General features: G+C 38.7%; 1 long non-coding RNA gene across 1 annotated transcript; it reads left to right on the plus strand.

The window, feature by feature from the left end:
• Positions 1 to 101: 101 nt before the first annotated feature.
• Positions 102 to 9,190, plus strand: LOC115613149. The gene is made up of 2 exons (XR_003993286.1): positions 102 to 190; positions 6,783 to 9,190. It is a non-coding gene; the product is annotated as an uncharacterized LOC115613149 (long non-coding RNA).
• The last annotated feature ends 1,566 nt before the right edge of the window (positions 9,191 to 10,756 follow it).

The following is a 10,756-nucleotide window of genomic DNA, read 5'->3' on the forward strand; positions in this document are numbered from 1 at the left end:
CGAGCCAGCCAATGGCAACGTGGGCTCGCGGAGCCGCTGGAGAGGCCGCGGCGCCCATCTTGTGGCGGGCAGCCCCGGACCCGGGCCTGTCCCGCCTCTGCTCGCCGGGAGATGACGCGTACCCGGGGCCTGTCCGCGCTGTGGGCTCCGCTCCGGCCTCACGTTCTTCGCTAAGGTGTTCCCTGACCAGGTGTTTGGTGCCTCAAGAGGCGGTTCCTACCTTGGGTGTGCTGAGGTGGCTGGGCCGGGCTGTACCAGGTCGCTTGTCCCTCAGGGGCGTTGGGCCGTGCGTGAGAGGGCTGAGGTGCCCCGCGGAGGTTGCTGCCTGTATCAGCCTCCCTCCTCTCCTGAGCTTCGCGCCTGCCTGGGTCTCTGTTACCGTGTAGGCAGAGCCACATCCCCTTAACTGATGATCAGGCTTCCCAGTGTCGTGAAATGTGGAATTCAGACATGCTGTGTAGCTCTGGGTGATGGAAACCCATTTAACTGTGGTGTTACAAGACAGGGTGATCCCCCTCATAGCTCTACAGTTGGAACATTGAGAGGGAAGTGAGTATTGTGGCATGAAGCGATCAAAGCATTCACAGCACCTAATCCTGTAACAAACTGTGGGCATTATACTCAAATACACAAAAGATACTGAGATGATTCAGAATGGTATCTAAACCCACCAACAAAGGTTGCTTGCAGATCAGTTTTAAGGGCATTGTTTGATTTCAATTCTGGCCTTTTTTAGTTTGTGTATCTGAGAAGTGGAATGATTTCTCCTTACTGGATCCACCCAGCACCCAGTCCTGGAGGTAGCCTTGTACGGAGTATCTTACTTCAAAACTGCAACCAGGTATAATAGCAGTTACATAGCCTAATGATTAGAAGACTTAGATTGTGAATGTGGCAGGTTAAATCCTACTTCAGTCTGCATCCCCCTCAAATCTGCAGTATCTTTTTTAATGGTGATGCTTCCTAGATGTGATCCTTTTAGTTCCATGACATAAACATCAGGAAACACTTTTCCATGGTGAGGGTGATCGAGCCCCGGCACAGGTTGCCCAAGCAGGTTGTGGAGTTGCCGTCCTTGGAGAATAACTCAAAAGCTGTCTGAATGTGGTCCCGAGCAGCTGGCTGTAGGTGGTCCTGCTTGTGACCTCTGGAGGTCCCTTGTGACCTCTGGAGGTCCCTCCCAACCTCAACCATTGTGTGATATAGTCTGGGATCAAAACTGCCACTTCCTAACCTGCAGTTTAGTTTTCCTTATGGGCAGCCATGGGAGTCCTCAGTTTGTCTCCTGCATTTTACATTGAACGTGAATAGTTGTTGCCTAACCTGTATCTTGGTGATGAGAAACTCTCCTGTGAGTAGAAAGATTGGGCAGGAATGATGTCCTGAGGATGAGAAAATTAAATCTAGATTTTCAGTGTCTCAGAGGCTGCTTTAGTCATGGAGCTGCTGTAGAACTAACTTCTGTAGCACTACTTGGTGCTACGGTTCCAAAGGAAACATTTCCACTACATTTTTTTTCGTATATGTGATCCGTAGGTGAAGGCTGCTTCCAGATACAGGGCTTCAAAGATGAATGTCAGTAGGTATTTCTGGATTATGACATATAAATACCACGCTGTTCGATCTCTGTCAAGACAGAAACATTTCTGGGTGGGTGCAAAAGTAGAATTGTGCATGCCTGAAGAATTAAGTGTGCTGCTGACATTTGGGTGCTCCCAAAGTTAGCACAGCAGAGGGGAGTTGCAACTTTGAATTTTGATGCCTAAATTGTATTAAAACCTCAGTTTTGATACCCAAATCCTCATTTGGAACTAGCCCATAGCGTTCTTTCCAGAGTCACTGGAAGGCCTCAAGCCAGGTTTCTTCTGTCTTGCACTCGATGCAGTGAACTGTGATTTTTAACAGGAAGACACCTTCAAGGAGTGGGAAGCTAGATTGATCCACACTCACTGTGAGGAATTTTAAAGCTCTTGTTGGCCAAAAGGGGAGCTTACAAGATGCTTGGGAATTGTCTTGTTTCCTTGCTGCCAAACATTACGTGATATATGTCCTAAACATCTCTGATGGATGTGCCTGGAAGCATGGCCTAATTTTGTAACTCTTCATTTCTTAAGGAATACACCTAATAAACCCCAATTTGGAAAAACAAACCAGATGCTACTGACAAAAAATTAAGACAGATTTTTTTCCATTAGAAGCTGAAGTTTTATTACAGGATAACAGTACATAAAGCACATCTAAAATCGATGTGTTCAATGCACTTAATAAAGGTAATGTAATATTAAAGGTACAGTTTCTAAGTACAATATAACAACATTCATATTAGAATGAAAATTGGAGTATTTAAAAGACAACATTAAATCTCTTATTTTTACAGTCATATTTACAAAATGAATCAAAATACTTTTTTCGGGACTGAGTAAAATAACAAACTTGAATATAAGCAGGTTATTGTAGGAGTGAGTTGGACAGGTCCATGAAAGTGAGAAGTGAAGTGATTGGGTAAAGATCATTAGCAAAGGTTTAGTACAATACCACTTTAGTATTCCTCTTGATGGCTTCGATTTTATGTGGCTAGAAAAGGAATTCGTACATACTGTACACATAACAGACAGCATATATTTACATGTACAGTATAATTGCATTTCAGCTTGTGTGTATTTACAGAAATTTGAGCATATCACTCAACGAGGTTTTTGAAGTCTATGTGCTTAATCTTCAAACTGATGTATATTTGTAATCAGCATTTATTCTGGTCTTGTTACATTGAACATTTAGCAAACAGGGAGCACGTATATTTTAACCAAATGGTTTTGCATAAAGATATCAAACTATTAAAATTAAAACAGTAGGGAGAACGTGTTCCTGGCATTATGTGGAGGTTGGTACGTACAAATTTAAGAGCGAGTCCTTTTCTCTTGGAAAATATCAAAAGGTGACTTAAATCAACAAGGGAAAAGAAAATTGTCATGGCTTATATTTAAATAAGATTGTAGCTTCAAGAGGTTTTTATAATTGTCCTGATAGTGTTTGCAGTTAAACATTCCACTTATGAAAATATACCCACGGTGCAGTAAAGTTTGTATTTATTTTTAGGACAACAGTATGTTTGCTGTTTAAAAAAAATTATTTATATATATATATTCCTTGGATTGAGGGTATAAAAGCAGTGCATGGAAGCCAAGAACCATGGCTTTAAAATTCACTACCTTCTATTATCAAAAAGTGCAGTAAACAGAAACATTGTATTTAATAAATTGCTCAAAAATCTTTGCTAAAGATCTTATAAATTCAGTAATATTACAGAAAAAATCTAATAAATATTTAAAAGGTTAATTACCTCCGTAGTTAGATATTTGATATCCATCAGTTTTTAAGAATTAACATGAAAACAATATCTTAGAATGAAAGGAACAGGGGACAGGAGTACTTTTAAGGGTACATGACTATGTAAATTAAGGTATACATGAAAAATAAAAACAAAACCCCCAGACCTGACAAAACATTGCAAATTCCACTTCTTAATTAGCTTCAGGTGCTAATGGCTGGCCTGGGATATGCATGCATGGTTTTAAAAAGCATATCCAAGGACTGAATTTAGCCATCCATCTACGATGGAAGATGTACAGAACATTCCTATTTACAGTAACTGGAGTTAAGTGTGTCAGCACGGCCTAGTAACATCCGCAGTTTGAGTGTGTACAGATCCTATTTAAAGTGGAGAGGGAGGAAGGCACCCAGCAGAATAACATCTATAAATATCAGATGCAACGACAGGATAGAATTCTCCCAAGAAGCCAAATAACTACCTCCCTTTTAGACAGACAGCATATTGCAATTACTTTATACTGGCAGATTAGATGTTTTTCTTTTTTTCTGATACAATACAGACAGACTGTTTTAGTAACCAAAAGGATAACGAGCTGGACAGAACATTTTTAATAACGTTAATAATTAATAATGTTAATAATGTAGAAAAAAATTCTACATTTGATATCAAGTATCTGTACCAGTGAAGTAATTTTCTCCTTATTAAATATACTATAGAATAATTTATATAATGACACTATGCATTTAAAGAGAAAACCATGTCCCAAATCTTGTACTCTGATACAGGTACTTGTTGGGCATATGTTGGTGTATATATATATATACACAAATATATATATTTATATATAGTTATACTCAGTGAAATTAACAAGACCCAAAGGTGGTATTGTCTAGGAATAAAAGGGGTTTGTTTGCTTTTGTTCACAAAAGTAACTTATCTAGCACCACACATCAGAAAAACACAAAAATAGCACACTCTAGTTCTAAACAGCTATGTCTAAAATAGATTATATAGTAAAACAGATATTATACAGCATAATGTGGTATTTGATAAACAGATAAATATTTGCACTGTGTAGGCTGTTTATAGTATAACTTTATCTATACAGAATGAAAGCAAAAAGTTAACTGTATAGAGGTGAGCAGAACAACATTAAATATTATGACTCCAAAGCAGAGACGAAGTTAGAGTTGAAAGAATAGAGCAAGATAAAATGTTTACAGGCCATTACAAGTCCTTAAATTAGTAGTAAAATAAGGAATCAGTTGCTCAAGTTTAAGAAAGCAGTAAACAAGAGATTGCATTTACATGCAGATGTCTAAAACTTGTATTTCTTTTAAATCTATGCACAAAAAGTCATTTGTTTTTATTGCTTGACATTCAGTTATGGCTAGAGTATTTTTAACCTTTTTTTTTTTTTTTGTACTTTGGAAACAAGAATATTGTTAAAGGTGCCATAAAAATGGACAACATTGAAAACAGTTTGCAAAGAAACCACCTAACACTGCAGTTCTTTATACATTTTAAAAAGCCTTGTCTGGGGTTTGTCATACGTTAAATATATTTATTCTGGGAAAATACATTGTAGCTTGAAGCCTCCCATTGGCCCAAACATCCAATACAAAAACACGTCTCCAGAAAAGGAGCAGGCAGACAATACAGGTACATATAAAGAAGCAGCCAGTTAATGTCCTAATAGTTCAAATATTCACCACTGTTCTGTAGCTTGTTTCTAAATCAATGTAGAAATGAGGAACATTTTGGATTTAGAAAGGTGTACAGTACGTATGCCTTTTTGTGAAATAAAATTCACTGTATTGCTTATGAATTCTCTGCATTAGATATAGATAGCATTACAGATTGCAAGTTCCTGTAAAGTTTGTGCATCTACATTAAGACTTTGTGGGGTAATTTAGGGCAGTGTTTCTCAAACCGAAAGTCACAACCATTTGAAAGTTGCCAAAGTGTTTAGATTATTATCAAAACACTGTGTCAGGCAAGTGTAGCTCTGCTCTAGGTGAAGTGCAGCAGCTCCGTTCTCCAGCGCAGAGCCTGGGGTGGTGCTGCCTGCAGACGAGTGGAACTCGTCCCACCTACTGGGTGCAGCTCAGCCCCCCCAGCCTGGAGGAGCTGGCTGTTGGCTGCAAGCACCAAGCATTTGCAGTAGCCATGATGTTGGTGAATCCAGCAGCCCTGCCCCCCATGATGTTGGTGAGTACCAGCAGCCGCTCAGTTCCTCCAGCTAGGAAATGCTGCCAGTAATTACAGCTCGTTTGCACTCCCTGCCCAGAAAAAGTTAATTCCAACAGAGACCCCCCATGAAGAAATAGAGCCCAGAGGGACTGTGCTTTCAGAAGCCTTGAGAAACACTGACTTACAGGAAAACAAGTATACAAAGGACATATGAACACCAAAAACATGCAGATGTTAACAAAAAGGTGTGGTGCCACACATCAAGTTGAACAACTTGACTGTGAAATTCAGCTTGAACAAGTAATAAGATTATGAGGGAAGACATACAAGTGAATATTGTGGCAGAAGAAATTAATCTACGCGTATTGATCTGAAGCCTTTATCATGTTTTGTTTCTTATTTGGATAGCCTACTTATTGCTACAAAGTTATTGCTATATTCTACCAATGATAAAGGCAAAAAAAAAAAAAAAGAGTTAACGAGCAACATTACATATGCAAAAGGTAGAATACAGCTTCTATTTTGATGTTACAATTCTATTTAGTACCTGAATAAAGTTCCAAAGATAGACCATATGTTATCCTAAATCTTATGTATTTTTCCCCTCAAGTCCAGTGACTCAGCATTATTTAGTGAGCTATTATCACAGTACTAGGATTAAAGCACATACTGCAATGATTTTAAAATAAATACTCATTTAAGTTTTAAAACTTCTCTTTTTGTTGTGGTATTTGGTATGTATTTGCCCTCATTTCCACCAAATGATTTACTGACAGGAATATTGAAGCATAAAGAAAATAGGAGGCTAATATTCAAATATATTAATGGGCGAAACTTTTAAAGTAATAAATATTAGTATTAATAATGAAAAGAAATAATCTAATACTTATCTTTCTCCAGCTAAGGAAAATAAAGGTGTTCTGTGCAATCTGAATCAGTTAGCACAGGCAGAATTTCATATACTGAATACTCAAGAGAAAATTGCTTATTATTTTTGGATATTGGATAGTAAATGCTGTTTCTGACATTTATATAAATAATCATATCTACATTGGCGAGTTTAGGAATGTGTAGAGAAAAAAAACCCCACCACATTGTTTGCACAGCTTATACTGGGCAGCCGGTTTTTGTTCATCAAGTATAGATTGGGGAATGTCTGTGCCAATCCCAAAGAAGTGTGATGCTTGGATCACCCCATTACATAGTTAAAACATCTCATAGATTGTACATACTAACGGTCTGTTTAATTGATATGCAGGTATGTAAAGAATAGGTTCTACTCTGAATCAGCAATAGGAATTTTCTTCTGCTGAAGCTGCCAGAACACCCGCTGATCCAAGAGGTCGTACTTGCTAAGCAGTTGTCTGTCTTGGAAGGCCAAGCCAAGCTAAGCTAAACTCGACCGTCAGCTTTAAAACCGTAAGAAAAGTTTCCCTATCTATTAAGCAACCTGAAGTAAACAACTGGAAGCCATATATCCAGTGAAAAAACCCTCAATAACTTAAGAAACTGGAGAACTGATGCTTTCTGCAAGCAGACGGACATGCTTGATGAGAAATTCGCTCTCTTCCCAATCTAACGAAAGCCTGGAAATCTTGTTCTTGCTGTTTGCATTTGCTTATTCACTTTTCTACTTGCATTTTCAAAACATGCGAAGCCATAAACCAAGGCTAACTGGGACAGGCTTCCCGAATCCTACAATTTGGCACTTGGAGACTTCCTAGACATTGCTGGGTTTTATGCCATTTTCATCACTTGGCATTGCTGTATTTGATGCACTAGGTGTGAAAATGTCTTCAGCCTCAGTGTTCTTTCCAGTCAGGCTTTTTGCTTTACCATGAATCATATGTAACACTGACAGACAATGTCTGAAGTGTTCTTTTATTCCTGCAGATCCAGATTCCCTTCTAAGTGACTTCATTGCAGAAACCTAATCATCCCCTTTGCATTCTTATTGCACTATCATCAAATGATTTGTTTTCTTTGACAATAATTTAAATACTGAAACCTCATTTTCTACTGCAAAACACTGAAATTCATCTGGGAAAACTGTCCTATCATTATAAAAATATCCGGAGGGTATTGAAATTAATTTCAATCATTCATTTAATGGATCAGCGTTACTTTATTTTCTAAAATATAACTGCAAAACCTTTGCACTGTTTGGAGTGCTTTTGTTTCGACCAAAACAGACCTAGGAACAGCTCTGCTGCAAAACTGAGTAAGGGAATGAGGCACGCACAGAGCAGTTCAGTTAAAAAGAAAAGAAAGATATCCAGTTTCTCTTGTGCCTGGGGGAAGGGGGAAGGGAAAAATAACAGCATTTTTTAACACGTAATTTGTTCCACCAGTAGTACTGGCCACCCTGTTGAAGAGCTTTAGAAAGATCCCTGAGCACATTAGTTTCTGACTCTTAACCCCAGCTCCAAATGAATAGGGCTTTCTGTTTGTTGATAGCGAGATGGATTGTCATTCACAGTTAAGTCAATCATAAGGTGCTTAGCTATTTACCCTTTGTCACCAAATCAGCACAAAGAATGTCAGAAAATAAACTTTTTATTTCTCTTTTTTTTTTTTTAAATAATAAAAGGGCACCAAATTTTAAACAACGTTTTGTGACAGTGGTTTAGGATTATTATCTGGCTGCCCCTCAACAACAGACAAGTGATTCAGTCGACATTCCTTAGGAAAAAAAAAAAGGAAAAAAAAAAAAGAAAAATCCTGTACAAATATGTATTTTTTCCCTGAGGATCAAGGTTACACCCGCAAGTGCTCTATGTACATATTGCACTGTAGAGGAATGAAGAACATGTGCAAAAAAAGCAACAATGATTGAAGCTTACTAATCAAACCGTTTAATCGTGACCGCTATGTCAGCTCGCATTTTGGAATGTCGGAACACAGCTATTCCTTTAGGCTAGAATGTAAAAACAACGAGAAAACAAAAAAAGAAAGAAAAGACACACCTCTACTATGGCACATTCAATGAAATAAAAAGTTTTTCAAAGACAATAGACAAATTCCATCAAGAAAATAATACAAAGTTCGTGTTCGGTTGTGGGTTTTTTTTTGTTTTTAGAAAAATTACATTACTTTCTTTCATTGTTTCACATTCAAAATTTTTTTTTTGTTTACACAAATCACATTTTATTGCAGGAATATTTCAAGTGCCATCAAACATTTATAGAAGGGTTAAAAAAATAGAAGTCTCTCTAAAGTGGTCCAGACAAGGCTTTGTATAGAATAAATCTTTTTTCCACCTTCTATTTTTGACTTAAGTATTTTGAATACATTTTCTTTATTCCATTGACACGTAACAGCCTAGAAGCAGGCACTCACCCGTACCACACGTCCGTTCACGTGCGCACACAGAGGTACTCGCACACACACACACAGAGGTGCACATACACACACAGATATCTTGGTATCCACACTAAGATAGGTAAGCTTTAATAAAGAACAACCAAACTTAAAACCAGCCTCCCTTTTCACCTAATCCCATTGTTTTTAAAACGTCAAACAATGCTGGAGATGTTGGAGTACATTAGGGTGGTTCAAAGGACAGCATAGCGCAGTCTCTCTTTCCTAGAAAGCCAGAAAACAGCTCTGTGGATAGATGTAGCACCCAATGAAAATCTGTTTTTCACTTTTAGGAACAGATCATTCGAAGAGGAATAGATGACTCCTTTATCTTCAGCTATCCTCATGTTTTTGTTTGTAGTGAGCCGCGCAGACTGTGGAGAGACTCACGTGAATACCCAGTGGCCCCAGCTATGGCTGTTGGTAGCAGTCAGGAAAGCAGAGTTACCTGGGGTGTGTATGCACAGCCTGATTTAACACCTTGCTGCTACACAGGAGCTCCCACGGACAAAAGTGACAGCACTTTGTGGCCTAGCAGAACATGTCACAAGCTGCTTTCAGATGCAAAGGGCTTTCAGCTAAGGCCCTATTGAGCCTTTTTATGGTCATGGTTTTTATTAGTAAGTGCTCCAAAAACCTGTGTTGTCAATGACTTATAGGTGTAAATATGCTGAACTAGATACCAAACAAAACCACTGGCACCTAGCTGCCTGGGAAACTACTAATACTCATCAGGAAAAGGTAAGAAAAGGATGTGACTGAAAATTAATCCCCAGATATTTTGCCTGATAGTCTACTTATTGTCAGAAGTAGGAGTTGTATCTCGCTCTCTAAAGTACAGGTCTTACTTCATTATTCATTAGTTGACACTGAAATTAAGTTTAGTTGATCTTTACAGGACTAGCACCTAAGGCTGGTCACATTCAGAAAACATTTGTTAGTTAAAAGGGTATCTTTAAAACAGGAACACATTAGAATGCAAGTACTGTATCATGCCAGTTACTCCAGTAAAGTAAACAATGCTTCCAGGAGAAGGGTTTCGGAGGGACTGGGGAGTGGCTGCGCTGGCTGTGAACTGCAGCTGCAGCAGCAGGCAGCACGGAGCAGGAAAAGCATGTCTCTGGGGGCTTTTCCCACAAGCCCTCTCATGGCTCCATCCCGGTGCTCCCGGAGGTGCAGGTGTTCCCCTCCCACGCTAAGGGACACTGCTTTGAAGGGGTAACATGGGCTGCTCATCTCCCCTCCTTCCAAATTGCAGAGGTGAGCAATAGCTGTAAGCTTCCCTGATGTGGCAGAATATGACATTTTTAACATGCACAATAGCTAAATGTCTCAATTTGATCCCACAGGAAATATGTTCAAATCACAGAGTAAACCTCCATTTTGTTTATAATAACCCACTGACCTAATCCTCCTTTTTAAAATAGGCTTCAGAATGCTTCTGTTCACTTCTGTTACTTCTCAACAACTATAAATAAATGTAAGAAATCAAATCTGTGGAGGACATTCTGTCTCATTCCTTATTCTTTTTTGAAGTTCCTGGGTTTTTCTTACATACTTCATCAGGAACTTCGTTTGTGTTGGTGTATGCATCCAGTTACACATCTGCCTGATCCAAACAAATGATGCACCTCTGGCTCAGCCCAGTCCCAATGTATTTTGTGGTGTCAGTTACTGTGAATCTGCCTTCAGAACTAGGTTTACTTGCTGCATTTGCTTGGAGAGAGTATTCTTCCTAAAGGGAAGGATAATTAGCAATAATAAGGACTGATAAAGACTGCAAGATTCAGCTTATTAGTTGGTTATGCAATATGGGAATCAGACTTTCAGAATTAGAGAATGCAGATCTATAATATTAACAATTTCCAGGCA

This window comes from Strigops habroptila, chromosome 9 (assembly GCF_004027225.2).
Source record: "Strigops habroptila isolate Jane chromosome 9, bStrHab1.2.pri, whole genome shotgun sequence".
Taxonomy (NCBI): Eukaryota; Metazoa; Chordata; class Aves; order Psittaciformes; family Psittacidae; genus Strigops; species Strigops habroptila.